Source organism: Phyllostomus hastatus, unplaced genomic scaffold, assembly GCF_019186645.2.
Source record: "Phyllostomus hastatus isolate PE091 unplaced genomic scaffold, TTU_PhHast_1.1 phas_scaffold_55, whole genome shotgun sequence".
Lineage (NCBI taxonomy): Eukaryota > Metazoa > Chordata > Mammalia > Chiroptera > Phyllostomidae > Phyllostomus > Phyllostomus hastatus.
The window spans coordinates 14,867,344-14,887,886 of NW_025334035.1; the positions used below are offsets into that span (position 1 = coordinate 14,867,344).

A 20,543-nucleotide genomic window follows, 5' to 3' on the forward strand; every position below is an offset into this window, starting at 1 on the left:
TTATGGTTCCTTAGAAGAAAGTATGTTCTCGGTGGAAGGGATGGATTGCAGCTCTTTTCTTTCCAAGTTTTCTGCCTGCTTGCATTCCTTCCCTCCAGCCTACTGCTTTTCTTTTAACTAGTATATCATGTCTGCCTTTCAACAAAATGTTACCAGGTACACTGAAAGGCAAAAAACACAGTTTGATGAGACTGAGCAAGCATCAAAACTAGTCAGATATGACAGCAAAGTTGGAGTTATCAGAACAGGAGCTTTGAAAAACTATGGTTAATATGCTGTGGATGTTAAAGAAAAAAGCAGGTAACACACAGGAACAGGTGGATAATATAAGCAGAGATGGAAAATTTAGGATAGAATAAAAATGAAATGATTGAGATAAAAAACACTCTATGAGAAAAGAAAAAAATGACTTTGATGGGCTAATTAGTAGTAGGTATGGCAGAGGAAAGAATCTCTGAGCTTGGGCATATATAGCAATAGAAACCGCCAAACTGAAAAGCAAAAAGACAGAACACAATATCTAAGAACTGTGGAACAACTACAGTGTATGTAACATATATGTAATGGAAATACCAGAAGGGAAAAAAAGCAGTATTTGAAGCAACAATTATTGATAGTGTTTCCAAATTAATGAGACACCAAATCACAGAACCAGGAATCTCAGAGAATATTAAGTAAGATAATGCAAAAATCCTCCTACCCCAGCACCAAAAAAAAAAAAACACACTTAGGAATACCACAGTCAAATTTCATAAAATTGGAGATAAAGAAAAAAATCTTAAGGCCAAAGGAACAGAATACCTTACCATAGTTAAGATCTACATCTGACTTCTCAGAAATCATACAAGCAAAAACAGAGTGGAATGAAATATTTGCAGTATTGAAAGAATTAAAAGTCTACCAATCTAGAATTCTGTAGCCTGAAAAATTATCCTTCAAAAATGAAGAGACAATAGAGACTTCTCAGAAAAATTGAGGGAATTCGTTGCCAGTAGTTTTGCCTTGAAAGTAGTGTTAAAAGAAATTCTTCAGAAAGAAAATAACACAGGTTAGAAACTCAGATCTATGTAAAGAAAGGAAGCATGTTGGTGAAAGAATAAGTAAAAGTAAAATAAAAACATATTTTTCTTAATAATTGACCTAACAAATGTCAGTTTGCTCAAATAATAATAGGAAAATGTGGACTTTGAGTCAAGAGGGAGGTGTAGGTAGACATGCTTCTCATCCTCATGCAACAGCAAAAAGAATTACTCTAAACCTCAAAAAAAATAACATCCAGAAATCTCAGAAAATTGAATGGTATGGAAGTGTGACAGCCAACGATTGAAAGAAGCCACATTCATCCAGATGGGTAGGAGGAGCAGAGTTGTGAAGACAGATAGAGAAGCGAGGAGATGCCGAGTGGTGTGGAGAGGTGGCAGCAGCAGCAGCAGCAGCAGCAGAACAGACACAGGTGGTCCCACATTCATGTCTGGTGGTTAAAAATAGGGAGGGATACCTTAGCTGTGAGCAATTCCTGACCCAGACCAGATCACACAGTCCAGAGTTCCAGTACCAGGAAGATAAATCTCCATAACTTGTGGCTGTAAAAACCAGTGGGGGTCGGGGCAGCAAAGAAACTCCTGGATTTTCAGGAAACTCTGCTTAACAGGACTGCACAATCTTAGAACATTCTCAAATGCACCCACTCTGGGATTCAGCACCAGGGCAGTAGCTGGAAGGACACCAGTCACAAATGGGGGCACTCTCCCCATGGCTGGAAGTGACTGGAAGCAAGTGAAGTAACTGGAAATGGGGTGCAGTTTGCCAGGCAAACCTTTAGAAGCCAGGCAGAGACACAGTTCCCTCTCTGAGCCCTCCCCCCACACAGAGCCACAAAGCAGTGAAGCAGGTTGGCTCACCCTTGCAATTACCTACGGCTTCAACCCACACAATTTACAGGTGCCTTTTCTACAATTGGTGACCCTACTAACTCAAGGAGTCAAAACAGCTCTACCTGAACACAGGTACACAGAAACAAACAGGTAGGGGCTACCAAACTGAGGGGACAAAGAAATATGGCCCAAGTGAAAGAACAGAACAAGCCCCCAGAAAAAGAACTAGATGAAACAGAGATGACCAACCTACCAGGTGCAGCGTTCAAAACACTGGTGATCAGGATGCTCAAATAACTCACTGAGTATGGCAACAACATAAAGGAAGAAATGAAGGTTACACTAAGTGAAATAAAGAAAATTCAACAGGGAACCATCAGTGAAGGGAAGGAAGCCATAACTAAACCAATGATTTGGAACATAAGTTAGAAATAGGCATTCAACCAGAAAAGAAAGAAGAAAGAAGAATTTTTAAAAAACCCAAGGATAATATAAGGCTTACCCTCTGGGACATGTCCAAATGTGCCAACATCTGAATCATAGGAATGCAGGAGAAGAAGAAGAAGAAGAGCAAGAAATCAAAAACTTATTTGAAAAAATAATGAAAGAAAACTCCCCTAATTTGGAGAAGGAAATAGACATACAAATCCGGGAAGCACAATGAATCACAAACAAGCTGGACCCAAAGAGTACCACACCAAGACACATCATAATTAAAATGCCAAAGGTTAAAGATAAACAGAGAATCTTAAAAACAGCAAGAGAAAAACAGAGTTATCTACAAGGGAGTTCTCATAAGACTATGAAGTGATTTCTTGAAAGAAACTTTGCAGGCATGAGGGGACTGGCAAGAAGTATTCAAAGTGATGAAAAGTAAGGACCTACAGCTAAGATTACTCTACCCAGCAAAGCTATCATTTAGAATGGAAGGGCAGCTAAAGTGCTTTCCAGACAAGGTAAAGCTAAAGAAGTTCATAATCACCAAGCTATTATTACATGAATTATTAAAGAGATTTATTTAAGAAAAAGAAGATCAAAACTATGAACATCAAAAAGGCAACAAATTCACAACTATCAACAACTGCATCCAAAAAAAAACAAACTAGGCAAACAACCAGAACAGGAACAGAATTATAGGTATGGAGATCATTTGGAGGGTTATCAACTGGAGGGGAGTGAATAGGACAAAAGGTGCAGGGATTAAGAAGTACAAATTGGTAAGTAGAAAATAGATGGGGATATTAAGAATCGTATAGGACATGGAGAAGCCAAAGAACTTGTATGCATGACCCATGAACTAAGGGTGTCATTGCTGGGGGAACTGTGGCACTGAGCAGAGGGGTACAAAGGGGGTAAAACTGGGACAACTGTCATGCCATAATCAATAAAATATACTTAATAATAACAGGAAAATGTGTTCAATTAAAAGTATGTTATATATACATGTGTGTATATGCATATATGTGTAATATATAAGTGAAGTGAATGACAGCAATGATATAAGAGATGCATGAGAGGAATTGGGAATATGTTGTTACTTGTTATTACCTGTGAATTGGTACAGTGTTTTGAAAGTTGTGAAGGGATTAAGAAATACAGATTGGTAGCTACAGAACAGTCATGGGGGTGTAACACACAGCACAGGGAATATAGTCAATAATATTCTAATACCTGTGTGTGGTGTCAGATGGATGAGATTTATTGGGATCACTTAGTAAGTTATGTAATGTCTTCTCATTGGACTGTACACCTGAAACTAATATAATAATGTATGTTAACTGTAATTGAAAAATGAAAAAATGATTTAAACACAAAACAAAACAAAATCTTTCCCTTTCAGTAGCCCTTTGGAGCTCCCATTTGTTTGGTCAATGCTGTCCCATTCATGAATCACCTAATAAAACCAATCAGATCTTCATTTATACTCCTTGATTTTTTGGTTTATTTTTGCGTCAGTATTACACTGTTTCAATTACCATGGCTTCCTATTAAGTCTTGCTAAGAGTAGCACATATTGCCCAACTTCGTTCTCCCCTCGCCCCAAGTTCATGGAACCCAAAGCAAGACGTTTCCAGTTTTCCATCAGAAGACCGAGGCAAGACCCAGAGGTAGGACCACGCCCTGCAGACCCTAGCTTCCTACGCTTCCTACATGTGCCTTGAGGGCAGAGCGTACAATGCACTTGCGCAGCCTGAAGGCTGTAATTGGACAGAGCGTGGCGACGGGGGTTACGTCACTTCCGGGGTGGAGATTGCAGCTGGTCGACCAGTGGGCTCTGCTGCAAGCAGGTAGGGGCTGGGTGTCAAAGGGCGTGGGGTCTGCCCCAAGCAGAGGAGCGTACACCTTTTCCAACGCTGATTCTTGGCCCTGTGAGAGTTGCTGGGTTGTGTAAAGGCTGAGCGGAGGAGGCGGGCTCCAAGACGCGCGGGCCGGGCTCGCGAGCCGCCTTCCTGCTGTCTGGAATCCCCCAATCCTAGAGGAAGTTTCGGCGCAGGCCCTCACCCAGGAGCCTGGCTTTGGTGGTTTCTCTTTGCGGAGCCTTCGGCTTTGTTGAGCTCTTAGTCTCGGTTTGCGCGGGTGGAAGTGGGAGTATTGAGGCGGCAGGACGCCCACGTCCCGACGAGTGAGTGTTCTCGGCTTGTGCCTGTTCTTTCTACACCGCCTGGACGGGACCCTATCAGGGCGACAGAATATGGCATATGCTGTGTCATTTAGCCAGAGCCTGTGCAAGGCATGACCAAGAGTTACGCACTACTGGCGGGTTGCACTGTAGTTTGGGGTTAGAGAATTCGGATTAGCAAGGGAGATCCCATTTTTCTGAGGCAGGCGAGAGTGCCGACTCTACAGCACTCCTGGGAATGGCTCTTGGAGATGTCTCACTGAGATCCTTGGTTACTCTGCTGCCTTCTGGTTGTGCGATTTTGGCAAACGTCTTAAACTCTTATCGCCTGTGTCCTCAGCTGCAACTTTGGAAGTAACACATCCACTCGTAAGGTTGTCACGCATAAATGAGGTTGCACGTGGAGGGTAGCCAGCTAGTGTCTAGCAACATGGGGAGGCTTCCAGATTAGCAGTTAACTGAAATTTATGTAGTCCTAACAAGGGTTGCTTTAAAGGAGGCATTATAAAAATGGATATACATAAGTTGTGTTTTGCTGAATTAGTCTTTTTTTTTTTAAAGTAAACAGGCACAACTAATTTATTTGGGATTTCTTTGGGATCATATATTTTAATCCATTACCTTGGCCAATGGGGTAGGTTGGGGTTCTTTTATTGTAGAAACTATAGATTCTGAAAAGACCATTTTTGCTATTGGGTGTTTGATGTCATCATTTGAGGGCTTTAGATTGACTAGGGACCTGGTAGAAACACTAGTACGATAGTTACCAAGTGCTACTATATGGCATATGCTGTGTCATTTAGCCACAAAGGAAGTACTGTTTTCGGTCCCTTTCTACAGATGAAGAATTGAGGCTTGGAGAAATGAAACGATGTGTCCAAAGTTGGAAAATCTAAGAGGACAAAAACGAAGTTAAAGGAGGTGTTTGGCGTAGGTAGAATGCACCAGGGAGGGGGTGGGAGGTGATTGTGGGATGCTAGAAAACACCAGAATGAATGGATATTTTCTCTTGGCACCGAGTTTCCTACTGGCAGAGAAGGGCAGTTGTCTTAAAGGCAAAAGCCTGTTTTATCTGCATGTCCTGGGCTAAGGTCAACACAGCTTAGGTTTTGCAGTGAGGTTTGGAACCCTGCTTCCCTGAAGTAATGGATTCCTGATGTGCTTTGCTTTAAAAGAATGAGATACTCTACACAAGAGTATGCAAGCCATATAAATGCATGATCACTTCACATTTAAAAGATTCTTAGCTTTATAAACAGATCTGTTTTAGGGTTATTATAGATAACACATTCCTCTAGTATACTTAAAATACTTGTTTTATCTAGGTTTGTAACTCTGCATAAAAGGAGCTCTGTGCACAAGAGCATGAAATGTGCCTATCCTACATACAGTCTTTTTTGTCACCATTATTTAAAAACAATAGTTAGTATTCATTCAGTATTATGTGCAAGACACTATGCTAGCATTTGATTGGACCATTCAGTTCTCACAATAACCCTGTAAAATGGGAACAATTGTCTTCATCTGCAGAGAGAAATGGGCTCAGAGATAATAAGAAATTTACTCAAAAGCACAGAGTAGGAAGGGCAGAGCCAATTCCATGTCACTCTCAAACCGAGTGCTTATCTATGATTCATTCCTTCATTTAGCAGATATTTATTATTATCTTCATTGGCTTTCCATTTTAATGTAATCACACACTTATTTCTTTATTTTATGATTGTCAAGGACCTGCTGTGGGCCAGACTCTGAGATGTGGGGGGATACAAAGATGACTGATTAACAGATATTTATTGAATACCTACCTTGTACTAGCATTGTCCTAGGTGTTGGGTATTACAATCATGGCCAAAACAGACACAGACCCTGATCTCAAGTTGCTTGTAATTATAGTAGGGGAGCTAGATAGTAAACAGAGACTCTCAAACTATTAATTGCTATTGCAGTGCATGCTATGGAGGGTGGTAGAGGTTCCTACCAGAATGCATAATGGCGTTGCCTGGTAGCGGGAGGAAGTAGGGATAAACAGGCTTTCTGAGGAAAGAAACATTGGGTTGGCCAAAAGTCCATTTTGTTTTTTCTGTCAACTAAAAGACACATTTTTCATTTTCACCAATAACTACTGATTTGGATATTCTGAGTATGTGGACTGTCTCCATCTGTTGGCTTCTAGTGGGTAGAGGCCAGGGGTGCTGCTAAACAGCTTCCAATGCACAAGACAGCCCCACAGCAAAGGATTATTTGGCCAAGATGTCACTAGTACCAAGAAACTTCATAAACCACTTTTGACATGTTTGATCAGTCACAGGACCTTCTGCATACACTGCACAAATCTTTTTTTGCATTTCAGTTGCGTTTTTACCTTTCTTGAAGTAATAAAGCATAGTATTCTGAAAATGTTGCTTATTTTCTTTCACCTTCAATTTCAAAATGGCTGCACAAAAATTCACTAATTTGGTAATTTTTTTTAAACATTGTATTTCATCATATTTGTCTGTGGTTTGCAAAATGATTTAACAAATATTTTTTAGCCCCACTATGGTCCAAGCCCTAGGATACAAACATTATGTATAAAGACACTCTTTCCTTATTTTGTACATAATTTAGTTAAAGTTTTATTTGCCAACCACGTAAGATGCTGCAATTGTTTTAGCAACATTATTTAACGTATTTGTGTAGCTTCTACTGTGTTCTAGACACTGTTCTAGGAATATAGCACCTGCAAACAGACATGGTCTCTGTCCTGATGGAACTTAAGCTCCTGTTGGGTCTGGAGGACGGAGTTGTAGAGGTAAGCAAGAGTCAGACCACGCAGGTCTCATGCATGCCAAAGATTGGGGCTTATCCCGAGAATGGTGGGGAGCCATGGAAGAGTTTCAGTCACAGGAGTAGCACCAAGAGATCTGTGTTTATTTTTCATTTTTTAAATATTTATTGATGATGCTATTAGAGTTGTCCCATTTTCCCCCTTCATTCCCCTCTACCCTGCACATCCTCTCCCACCCACATCCCCCCGTTAGTTCATGTCCATATGTCATAAGTTCTTTAGCTTCTACATTTCCCAAACTATTCTTGCCCTCCCCCTGTCTATTTTCTACCTACTATCTATGCTACTTATTCTCTGTACCTTTTCCCCCTCTCTCCTCCTCCCACTCTCCTGTTGCTAACCCTCCATGTGATCTCCATTTCTGTGGTTCTGTTCCTGGTCTAGTTGTCTGCTTAGTTTGTTTTTGTTTTTGTTTTAGGTGTGGTTGTTAATAATTGTGTTTGCTGTCATTTTACTATACATGTTTTTTATCTTTTTTTTCTTAGATAAGTCCCTTTAACATTTCATAAAATAAGGGCTTGGTGATGATGAACTCCTTTAACTTGACCTTATCTGAGAAGCACTTTATCTGCCCTTCCATTCTAAATGAATGCTTAGCTGGATAGAGCAATCAATCTTGGATGTAGGTCCTTGCTGTTCATCACTTTGAATACTTCTTTCCAGCCCCTTCTTGCCTGTAAGGTCTCTTTTGAGAGATCAGCTGACAGTCTATGGGAACTCTTTTGTAGGTTACTGTCTCCTACAAAGGAGTTCCCATACCTAGGAATCCTAGGAGCTGCTTCTAGGATTCTCTCCTTCATTTCAATCTTGGGTAATGTAATTATGATGTGCCTTGGTGTGTTCCTCCTTGGGTCCAGCTTCTTTGGGACTCTCTGAGCTTCCTGGACTTCCTGGAAGTCTCTTTCCTTTGCCAGATTGGGGAAGTTCTCCTTCATTATTTGTTCAAATAAGTTTTCTACTTGTTGCCCTTCCTCTTCCCCTTCTGGAACCCTATAATTCAGATGTTGGAACATTTAAAGATGTCCTGGAGGTTCCTGAACCTCTCCTCATTTTTTTTGAATTCTTGTTTCTTCATTCTTTTCTGTTTGATTCTTTCTTTCTTTTTTCTGCTCCACTCCATTGATTTGAGTCCCAGTTTTCTTCCCATCACTATTGGTCCCCTGTGCATTTTCCTTCATTTCACTTAGCATAGCCTTCATTTTTTCATCTAATTTGCAACCAAAGTCAACCAATTCTGTGAGCATCCTGATCACCAGTGCTTTGAACTGTGCATCTGATAGGTTGGCTATCTCTTGGTTGCTTAGTTGTATTTGCTGTGGAGCTTTGAGCTGGTCTTCTGTCTGGACCTTTCTTTTGGTCTTGTCACGCCTGTTACGTATGAGGGGTGGAGCCTTAGGTGTTCACCAGGGCAGGCAACCCAGTGACTGGGTTGTGACACTGTATGTGGGGATGAGGGTCTGAGAGGGAACAATGGCCCTTGCCCCGCTCTCCGTCAGATTTCAATCCCTTCTGCCACTTCTCCCACGCAAACTGGGCCTTTCTGGTGCTGATTCCTGTGTGGGTGGGCTTTTGTACATTCTAGGACCCCATGGGTCTCTCCAACAAACTCTCCTGTGAGGCTGGGAGTCTCTCCCCGCACCTCAACTCCTACCAGTATTTCCAATCAGTGCCCTGAGACTCTATTTCCTGGTGCTGGGACCCTGGGTTGCGCTTAGTGCCTCACTTCACAATTGCCGCCTTGCTGGGTCTGCCCGTTGCCCCCTCTCCCCGTGCCCAGGGTCTGCCAGCTGCCGCCTGTGCACCCAGAGTCTGCCCACTGAGGTCTTGTGCGCCTGGGATGCCTTACACGCCCGGTCCCACTGCTCTTTGTGCCTTCACCCCTCTCCGCCTGGCTGCCCAACTCCGCCCCTGCTACCAGACTGGATGAACGTGTCTATTTTAACTCCTTGGTTGTTGGACTTCCATACAGTTCAATTTTCTGTCAGTTCTGGTTGTTAATTGTCGTCCCTATCTTGCGAGGAGGCACAGTGTGTCTACTTACGCCTCCATCTTGGCCAGAAGTCCAGATCTCTGTTTATTAAAGATCCTTTGGCTCCTCAGTAGAGGCAGAAGTTGATCAATTTTAGGGCTATTTCAGAATTACGATTAGAGGGTCATGGTAACAGAACATATGAGGTTCTCCTGTGGGGTGAGAAGGGAGAGGACAGTGTCTGGGCTAATTCTTCCTTTTCTGGTTTGTGCATCTGAGGTGGGAGGTCCTGGAGGAATAGCATGAGTTCAGTTTTAAATGTCCTTGAGATAATATAAGTAGAGGTGCCACAAAGGCAGTGGTATAGGAGGATCTAACCCTTAGAAAACAGGAATGGGCTAAATCTCTAAAAACCTCTTGTCAGGGAGGAATATTTTGCCTGATATTGAGCACCCCCCCCGCCCCCCCACCAAAAAGAAAAAACACAAGGTGGCCCAGTAGAAAATGTGGAATGTTCTTCACATTTATGTAAGGGGAAAGTTAAAAACAAAATCTCCTGTCAACCTAGAAAATGGTCTCTACCAATGTAGAAAGAAAGAAAATTCTACTTTGGAATAAATATTAACCCAGAATGGGATGCAACACAGCCTAATCTGCCAATGAGATTACAAAAACAAAAAAGAAATCCCATCATTTACAATACATTAGGTAGTGTCTTGAGATTAATGGTAATTTATCCTCTGTAAGAAGACCTGAGGGCACCAGTTGCCGTCTGTTCTCCTTTATAGTTCACTCTAAATTCACCTGGTAATTGGAGTGGCTGTCTGTGCTAGTTAATTGTCTTTATCTGAAGGAAAAATAGAAAATCTGTAATCTCTTAGAACAGTAGTCATGTAACCTTCCAGGGTGACCAGGAGTTGGGGTGCTGTCTTCTTTGATGTTTATTTACATTTAAAAGAGATGGTTTCTAGGCTTTTCAGAAAAAGGTACCTGGGTTTTATCATTGGCTAGAGTTCGTTTATTTAGCCTTTTAAAAGATTTGCATACTTACCAAAAGGACAAAGGAAGGAAATAAAAATACTAGGTTTTGAAGTGCTCTAAGAAAAAGAAGGGAGAAAAAAAGATCTCTCCCTTTGGCAACAGGGAGAATTCTGCTTTTAAAATTACTTACAGTGTAGCAAAATGTTGAACTGGAAAGTGCACAGTATGGATTTTTTCTGGAGATGAGTTTGAAGTGAGTTCTCTAGACTTGTGCATGGTTAGGATGCCCTCAAGTGGTCAGATCTAGCCCATAATTTCTTTTCATTGACTTAAAGAAAAATGTTACCAGTGGTTCCAGATCTTGCTGGGTTCCAGCTAAAACTCTTGTCTCTGGTAGTCAGTGCTTTGAGGACTTGTCTTGTTCCCTTTCATGTCACTGATGCCATTTCTCACACCCATTCAGTTGTACACATAGGAGCCCTTTTGTGACTGGTAATGGTCTGATTTTAATGGGGAAATGAACTCTCCATTAATCTGTCCTGGAAGGCCATAAGCATGGGGATGGAAACGGAGATTGGCATGTAAATTTACCTTGAAAACTTCTTGCCACCACCAGCGTAAGTTCAGCCAGTTCCTTTGAATTCTATCTGAGTTATCCTTCCCATCTTAAATTCACACCAACCTGAGACTTGGCCACTAAAATGCTCTTTGGAGGGAGAGGTATGCTGATGGCAGCTGAATTACTTGAACATTGCTAATCAATGGTTTGAGCTTACTTGCTGTAGTTCGCTCTTACTTTGTTAAGTAAGCACATGGTTGTACTGGGAACACTAAGTTTTGAAGTGAAATGTAAATTCTTCCAGGTTTATGTGAGTAGGACTTAGCAGTTGTTAAATTGGAAATTGTGATAGTAAACTACTATTATTTCAAAATTCTCTGAATATGGTAGTATAATCCAGAGTGGTTTAAAATATTAGCTACAGTAAGTGAAGAAAATTACAACAAGTTCCCGTTAAGCAGTGAGTTTATTTACATTAAGTTATCTCATAAAAGCCTTTGTACTCTGTTCAGGTGATAAGAACCGAGTTAGGGATCTGCTCACCTCCAGACTGTATCAGGCCCTTCCTGTTTAAGCTGCAAGTAAGCATTGGTGTTTTTTTTGTTTTGTTTTATTTTTTTACACGATCCCGTGTTTAATGCATGTAAGAGTTAAGAATGTGAGCTTTATTTAGAGTCTGAATACTTGGTTCAAATCTGTTTTGCCATTTGCTTGCTTTGTGACTTAGGTGCTTTTATCATTTAGCAAATGGAAATAACTATCATACCTGCCTCATAAAATTGCTCTGAGGATGAAATAAGATCATGGGTGTGATGTTTGTAGCCCAGTGTCTTGGCACATAGCAAACACTAAAAAGGCTAGTAGTTGTTATTAATATTTTTTCCACAATAGCCATAAATGGTAATAGGCTAAAAATAAACTTCCCTTTAGTTTGCTTAGTAATCTGTGTACTAATATTGTTTTAATTAATTGTCATGTATGTTAGAAAGAGTTACAAAACAGACAAAACATTAGTTATATTGGAAATAAAAATGTACTTCTGGTTTGAGGAGTTAGTATTTATAGTACTTTGTACTGCATTCAAAGGAACAAAGGATTGTGACATTAGGCTTCATAGCACTGTGTAACATATAAAAAGCATCTGAAAGCAGCACATTCCTTCTTTTCCTGTCATTTTCCAGGTCTTTACAGAGGGCGAGCTTCTTCTCTCATCTTAACCCGGAGATTTACAAACTATGACAGTAAAATAGTCTTACATACCTGTGTGTGCACCTTCCAAGAGCCCAGCCCAGCACCTTGCACAAAAGAGTTGTAGTTTTTGCTGACTGCTGACTCTTTGAAATAGCAATTGGACCCTGAAGTCCTAGCACCTGAGTCGCAGAGATAAGCATTCTGTGAGGGAGCCTGAGGTGTTAAAGGTGATTGGTTTGCTGATTTCTTAGTATGCTGTTCATTTGTTCATCATTCATTTGGCAACATTTATTGAACATCTATCCACTTTGTGTGTAGCACATTAGGCCACCAAAGAGAGACCACATATTGACCGATCAAGTACAATAGAGTTTTCTACAAGTTCTGGCAGGAGGCACCAGGCAATTCTGGGCTTCCTCCTTAATCTTGTGGAAGAATATTACACTGTGTAGAAGCATCTCAATTAATGAAAATGGGAATAAAAAAGAGAAAGTCACTTCATTGGTAGATAAGGAGAGGTACAGAAATTTAAACTAATTAATTCAGCTTTCCATTAGTGCCAGGCACAGCAAGAAGATTGATTTATGCCTTTTCTCTGTTCCTTCTCTTTACTTTCTGACATTACCTACCATCTTTCTAGATAGAGAACCTAGCAATTGTAGTGATAATATCTGTCATTTATCTGGGTCATATTAAAAGCTTAGCAGCCCTGATCAGTGTAGCTCAGTGGGTTGGGCATCGTCCCACAAAACAAAAAGTCTCCAGTTCGATTCCCAGTCAGGGCACATGCCTGGATTGCAGGCCTGGTCCCCACTGGGGTGCTTGTGGAAGGCAGCCAGTTGGTGTTTCTGTGTCTTTCTTCTTCTCTTCCCTCTCCCAAAAATAAATAAATAAGATCTTTTTTTAAAATGAAAACTTAACATACATATACTTATATAATTCTTCCTGCAACTGTGTAACACAGATATTAGACATATTCTGCAGGTGAGGAAACTGGTTGAGATATTAAGTCCAAAGACACTTAGCCTGATTACTGGTTTGCAAACCAAGGTCAACCTGGTTCCAAAGTCAGTATACTGTATTAATAAACAGTTGAAATTATTATTCATACCTCTCATTTATATTTCAATAGAAAGATGGTAGCTGGCAAATTGATCTTATTGAAAAAGCAAGATAGGCTTAAATTTAAAGAGATACTACTTAGTGGAGGAAAAAAACACTGAATGATAAAAAACAAAATTTTATTCTGTATTGTGTCAGAAGGAAGCTGTGGCTGGACAACTGTATCAACTGACAGGAGGCCAAGGGAACTGGATAAAGGGAGGAAATGTGAATTTATACAGGAAGAAAGTTTTGCAATCATTAGCATCTTCCTCCCCAACTTTAAGGATAATTGCTTTCTTCCTCTTGATATTTTTAATTTAACTTTGCACAGATAAGATCTTACAAGGCATCTTGTAAAAGACCCTAAATGATATGCAGTATTTGATAAGTAAGATATTCAGATAGGAAAATTTGTGACACATTTCACTCTGATTAGGTTTGTGTTATTGTCAGAATATTAATTTCTAGCAGTAGAAAAAATTTTATTGGACCTTGAGACAAGGGAGAAGTCTTTGCTATGGCAGAGTGAGGAGGTTGGCAAATCTCAAAAAACCCGACTATAAAACAGGACAAAATTGTCAAAAGTAACCATACTAGAGGTCTGGAAATTGACCAAAGACATACAACAAATGGGGAAGCATTTATTCAAGAAAAAACTACTGATCAGCCCTGGCTGGTGTGGCTTGGTGGACTGAGTGCTGCTGGCCTGTGAAACGAAGGATTGCTGGTTTGATTCCCAGTCAACCTGGATTCCACAACTTGGGTTGTGGGCCAGGGCCCCAGTTGGGGATGCGTGAGAGGCAACCACACTTTGATTTTCCTCTCCCTTTCTTTCTCCCTCCTTTCCCCTGTTTCTAAAATTAAATAAATAAAATCTTGCAAACAAAAGAAAACACTGATCATTAATTAGGTAAGACCAGTGAGAATCTTAGTATTCCTGCCTGGAGCTGCTTCCATCCCTTCACCTCAGCTCATCATTCGTGCAGCCCTTTGACCACAGCAGGGCAGGCGGTGGAGGCCAGCAATCTCACTGTTAGGGAGGCCAACTACTTGGAATGGAGAGAAAACAGAACAAAACGTCATGCCCAGCAGCTTTGTCATTAAGGGTAGCAATGTTGATTGCAAGTGAGTGGTGAAGGCTAGTGGCTTTGCTAGTCTGAGGATGTGTCCCTAACTGCAAGCATTGCACCAGTGGACTAGCTAGGAATTTAACACATCCTGTAAGTGAGCCAGCCTACACCAGCTTAATAAACTCTCACACATCCTGGATGGCAGGAAGGAAGAAAATAATAAAGATCAGAGTGGAAATAAATGAAAAAGAGTCTAAGACAACATCACAAGATCGATGACACTTAAAAGCAATGAGAGAAATTACTCATTGCCAACAGGGAAACAATGTTATGATTAATAGCTAACTTTCCACAAAGAATGGCATTAGGACTTCCAGGCCCTGTTGGGCATGTGAGGTGTGTAGAAGTTGTCCTTTCATCCTAACAACAAGTAAAAAGCTGAACAAACTGAAAAATCAACCATCTTGTTTTAGATCCATCAGTTGAGGTCACAAGCACAACTGCTGCCCATCCCCCCACCCCCCCCCCACCTGCACCATCAGAATGACAGGCAGGTGCACAGAATCACAATCTACTAGAGCAGGAGCCTGGGGTAGGAAAAGTTGACAAATTGCCAGAGGCTCAATGTGGACAGTCTGAGAGTTAAGAACTTCAGAGGGACCAGTCAAAGGGGGGCCCACACCCTTGTGAGTTTTACCTCCAGGAGCTCTACCAGGCCTCACAGTGAATGCTGGAGAAAAAGCCCCTTGTGCTCTGGAGGAGGGGGAAAGTAACAATTTTGAAATGTGTCAGAGCATCCTGTCCTGAACAAGGCTTCTCCTCTGGAGAAACTTTTCTGAGAGCCTAACCTGCCTAGGGACAGGGAAACACCTAACTCGACCTCCTTCAAGGGAAAGCCAGAGTAACTATGTTAATTTCAGACAGAACAGATTTAAGAGTAAGGAAAGTGATCAGGAATAAAGAGGGATGTTATATAGTGATGTCATATAATGATGTCATGTATGTTACAAAGAGTTACAAAACGTGAAAGATTAATTGGAAATGAAATGTACTTCTGGTTCAAGGAGTTAGTATTTATAGTACTTTGTACTGCATTCAAAGGAATGAAAGATTGTGACATTAGCTCTCATAGCACTCAGTAACATATATTCCAGAGACATAACATTTCTTAATGTGTATGCACCAAACAACAGTGTCAAGGTACATGAGGCAAAAACTGGTAGAACTATAAAGAGAAGTAGATGAATCTACTGTTACAATTGCAAAAGTCAACACCTCTGTTTCAGAAATGCAGAGATCTAGCAGGCAGAAAATCAGTGAGGACAAAGGAAAGCAGATTATTATATGGAGGGGTATAGGTGACAGTCTGACAGGAGAGTCACAACTGGGTGGTCTAGGAGATGGCTGAGAGGAAGGAGGGGAGAAGAGTAGTGAAGAGCAAAGATGACCCCACTGCCCCCTTGAGCCTGTATATGAGGGTCGTGGGAGGGGGAGCAGCACTGCTGCAGAGGCCTGCAGTGAAATCGATGTGCTCAGAAGGAGCTGGACACTGTTGGAGCAAGAAGGTGAAGCAGCCATTCAGAGTAGAGGTTGAAGATGCAGGGAACTTTGCTGATGACAGACCAAGAGGACCACAGGGTTTCAGAATATGGGAAGGGGCAGGAGATGGGGTCAGAACAGAGTGCACAAAATGATTTGGGATTTGGGAGCCAGGGGCTACCTCAGGAGGTCTGGACTTCCTGTGGTGACTGACCATAAGGGGCATTATGAGATTGGCCCCTGTTGTTTCCAGGCAGATGTGGCAGGTTGGGCACTGGGAGGGGATGGGGCTGGGAGGCCTTGCTGGGAACTTCCACTGGACTCCTGCTGACAGGTTGGAGGGAAGGTGGTTACTCATGACCCTGTGGGTAGAGGATCACCACCATGGTGGCTCATTCTCTCTCGGTAGACAACTAGAGAGATCCTCAAGGGTTTCAAACTTTAGTCCCATTAAAATCATCAGGGAGTCAAGGTTCTCAGGTCTCATCCTGTGTGGTATTATCAGTTTCAAAGGTCTGCATTGGGTGAGGCCCTTGATTTTCTTTTTAAGGTTTTATAAATTTATTCATTATTTGTTAGAGAGGGGAAGGGAGGGACAAAGGGTGAGAAACATCAATGTGCAAGAGAAACATTGATTGGTTGCCTGTCCAACACCCCAACCAAGGACCTGGTCCACAACCCAGGCATGCGCCCTGACCAGGAATTGAACCAGCAAGCCCTCACTTTGCTGAATGATGCCCAACCAACTGAACCACACCACTCAGGGCTTGATTTATGTTTTAACAGGTGCTTCTCATGCAGGTAGTGATTGGACTACAAAGAGTAACATAGTTCTGAACCAGCATGTTCATAAAATATATCAGGAAGTGAGGTCTGAAAGAGTCTGGTCACTTACTCTGCAGTCAGTCATCTGGTCTCAGGTCCCATGAAGGGCCCACCCAGATCAAGTTCCCCTCTCCCCACACCAGGCTGCCTCATACAGATGCCAGTATAACTTGACATTAGTCAGTTTGTTTCTCCTGGTGTTCTACTTGTATTTATTAGCTAATTTTATCTTACAAGGTTGACACTTCTAGTGCAGCTAATTATTCACTTTTCCAGCTTCACTTTAGCAAAGTTGAGCATGAAGGAGAAATTACAGAAATGCTCAAAGATGCACAGAAGTAAATGCAACAGCAAACCCTCTTTTACCCATTACCCAACATCACCAACCATTAGCATTTTGCCATACTTAAATCTTTCATTTCCTAACTTGTAAGTTTGATTTTAAAATTTGCTTTCATGTCATTCTGTGGCTAAGCTTATTAATGCTTATATGATTAGAAGAAAAGCATTTATACACATATATATTTTTATATGTTAATATAAATACAGTTTAAAAGATAGCCCTTATGCTATTATACTCTGACAATAAATATTGTGAATGCATAAAAAATATTTTCAGTTTAAGGAATTTTTTCTTTTAATGTAGACTGAAATTTAGCAAATCTTTTTTAACTAAAAGCCTCTGAGAGAGAAACAGGAATATTACGTAGGGGGAAAAGTTGGAAATCTGCTAACATTGGATGAAATGAATAGATTGATCAAGTACTTACTGTGGCCTGTCCTGAGAAGGTATAACTAAGTCCTCAGGGAGCTATTTGCAAGGATGCTGGGAAAATAAAGTGATAGGGTACTAACTAGGCTATTTTTAAATGAAAGCTTAGAGGTTGGCATTGGAACAACCCTGTCAGGGTTTTAGGCTTTATTTTTCCTTTAGTCCTTCCAGTATATGAAATACCTTCCCACGTGTTCTCTTGCATGAATGTCAGTGCACTGCAGGGTCTAAGTAGGGGCATTATTAAAACTTCCAGAGTAAAGACCATTTCCCAGTTAAATTTAAAACTAGGATTTTTAGGTCTAAAAATTCAGGGCTATCCATTATCCCAAATAAATTACATTAAGGCAGATTATCTAAGAGAGAGACAGTGGATGGAGGCAGGTAATAATTTATAATTCAAATTCATGAGGAAACCAAACAATTCATTAGAATTCAAAATTATCAATTATGAGCCTTTTTGAAATTAGACACCATTTAATATTTAATCCTCTGAAAGATGTACTTAATTTTTGTGATAAAATATGCATAACATAAAATTTACCACCTTAACCATTTTTAAGCATATGGTTTAGTGGTACTAAATACATTCATAATGTGCTGTTATTATCACTGCCTGTCTACAGAATTCTTCATCTTTTAAAACTTAAACTCTGTGTCCATTAAAAAATAACACTTCATTCCCCCTACCCTCAGCCCAGTGCCTGGCAACCCCATTCTACTTTCTGTCTCTATGGATTTGACTACATATGTCATAGAAGTGATTTCCTACAGTATTAGTTCTTTTGTGGCTGGTTTATTTTCCTTAGCATGTACTCAGTATTCATCCATGCTGTAGCATACTGCAGAATTTCCTTCTTTTTTAGGGCCAAATAATATTTCATTGTATGTAACTTCCGGCCAAGATGGAGGCATAGGTAGACACACTATGCCTCCTCCCACAACCAAAATAAGGACAACAACAATTTAGAAACAAAATAACAACCAAAACAGACAGAAAATTGAACTGTATGGAAGTCCAACAACCAAGGAGTTAAAATAGACACATTCATCCAAACCGGTAGGTGGGGTAGAGTCAGGAGGCCAGGTGGAGAGGGGTTGCGCCACAAAAAGTGGTGGCACCAGGCTTGCAAGGCACCCTGGGCTTGCAAGATGGCAGTGGGCGGACCCTAGGGGTGGCGTGGCAACATGCAGATCCAGTGAGGCGGCAATAGTGAAGCAAGGCACTGTGTGCAAGACAGCTGGCTGACCGGGTAGTCTCACATTCGCATGCGGATGAACCAGGTGAAACTGGGGAGCAGGATAGACTGTGCAACTCAGGGTCCCAGCGCTGGGTAATAAAGCCTCAAAACACTGATTGAAAACACCTGTGGGGGTTGAGGTGGTGAGAGAGACGCCCAGCCTCACAGGAGAGTTTGTTGGAGAGACCCATGGGGTCCTAGAATGTACAAAAGCCCACCCACACAGGAATCAGCACCAGAAAGGCCCAGTTTGCGTGGGAGAAGTGGCAGAAGGGATTGAAATCTGATGGAGAGCAGAGCAAGGGCCATTGTTCCCTCTCAGACCCTCATCCCCACATACAGTGTCACAACCCAGTCACTGGGTTGCCTGCCCTGGTGAACACCTAAGGCTCCACCCCTCATACGTAACAGGTGTGACAAGACCAAAAAAAAGGTCCAGACAGAAGACCAGCTCAAAGCTCCACAGCAAATACAACTAAGCAACCAAGAGATAGCCAACCTATCAGATGCACAGTTCAAAGCACTGGTGATCAGGATGCTCACAGAATTGGTTGACTTTGGTTGCAAATTAGGTGAAAAAATGAAGGCTATGCTAAGTGAAATGAAGGAAAATGCACAGGGGACCAATAGTGATGGGAAGAAAACTGGGACTCAAATCAATGGAGTGGAGCAGAAAAAAGAAAGAAAGAATCAAACAGAAAAGAATGAAGAAACAAGAATTCAGAAAAAATGAGAGGTTCAGGAACCTCCAGGACATTTTTAAATGTTCCAACATCTGAATTATAGGGTTCCAGAAGGGGAAGAGGAAGGGCAACAAGTAGAAAACTTATTTGAACAAATAATGAAGGAGAACTTCCCCAATCTGGCAAAGGAAAGAGACTTCCAGGAAGTCCAGGAAGCTCAGAGAGTCCCAAAGAAGCTGGACCCAAGGAGGAACACACCAAGGCACATCATAATTACATTACCCAAGATTGAAATGAAGGAGAGAATCCTGGAAGCAGCAGGAGATAAGGAGACAGTAACCTACAAAAGAGTTCCCATAGACTGTCAGCTGATCTCTCAAAAGAGACCTTACAGGCAAGAAGGGGCTGGAAAGAAGTATTCAAAGTGATGAACAGCAAGGACCTACATCCAAGATTGATTGCTCTATCCAGCAAAACATTCATTTAGAATGGAAGGGCAGATAAAGTGCTTCTCAGATAAGGTCAAGTTAAAGGAGTTCATCATCACCAAGCCCTTATTTTATGAAATGTTAAAGGGATTTATCTAAGAAAAAAAAGATAAAAAAAACATGTATAGTAAAATGACAGCAAACTCACAATTATTAACAACCACACCTAAAGCAAAACCAAAAGAAACTAAGCAAACAACTAGAACAAGAACAGAACCACAGAAATGGAGATCACATGGAGGGTTAGCAACAGGGGAGTGGGAGGAGGAGAGAGGGGGGAAGGTACAGAGAATAAGTAGCATAGATAGTAGGTAGAAAATAGACAGGGGGAGGGCAAGAATAGTATGGGGAATATAGAAGCCAAAAATCTTATGACATATGGACATGAACTAAAGGGGGAGAATGTGGGTGGGAGAGGATGTGCAGGGTAGAGGGGAATGAAGGAGGAAAATGGAACAACTGTAATAGCATCATTAAAATATATTTAAGAAATTTCATTGTATGTATATACTGTATTTTGCTTATCCATTCTTTAGTCAATGGACATTTGGTTTCCTTCTAAATTTTAACAGTTGTGAATTATGCTGCTATGAACACGAGTGTATAGGTAACTCTTTGAGACCCTGCTTTCAATGATTGGAGTCTATATACCTAGCAGTGGAATTACTGGATCATGTGGTAATTCTGTTTTAAATTTTTGGATGAACCTCTGTGCTGTTTTCCACAGTGGCTGTGCCATATTACATTCCCACCAACAGTGCACAAGAGTTCTGGTTATTCTTTATCCTAATGGGTATGAG

At 41.2% G+C, this 20,543-nt stretch overlaps 1 protein-coding gene across 6 annotated transcripts in view; it reads left to right on the top strand.

Annotated features, from left to right (window-relative positions):
* Window positions 1-4,078: 4,078 nt before the first annotated feature.
* The window catches only part of DHRS7B (dehydrogenase/reductase 7B), an 85,192-nt gene continuing 68,727 nt past the window's right edge, over window positions 4,079-20,543 (top strand). For 4 of the 6 annotated variants that reach the window (XM_045824652.1, XM_045824657.1, XM_045824655.1 and 1 more), the window contains exon 1: window positions 7,174-7,285. The gene's annotated coding sequence lies outside the window, so the exon portion shown is untranslated. Of the gene's footprint in view, window positions 4,163-7,173; window positions 7,286-20,543 lie in introns of those variants that run through there. The other 2 variants (XM_045824653.1, XM_045824658.1) reach the window with 2 other exon arrangements.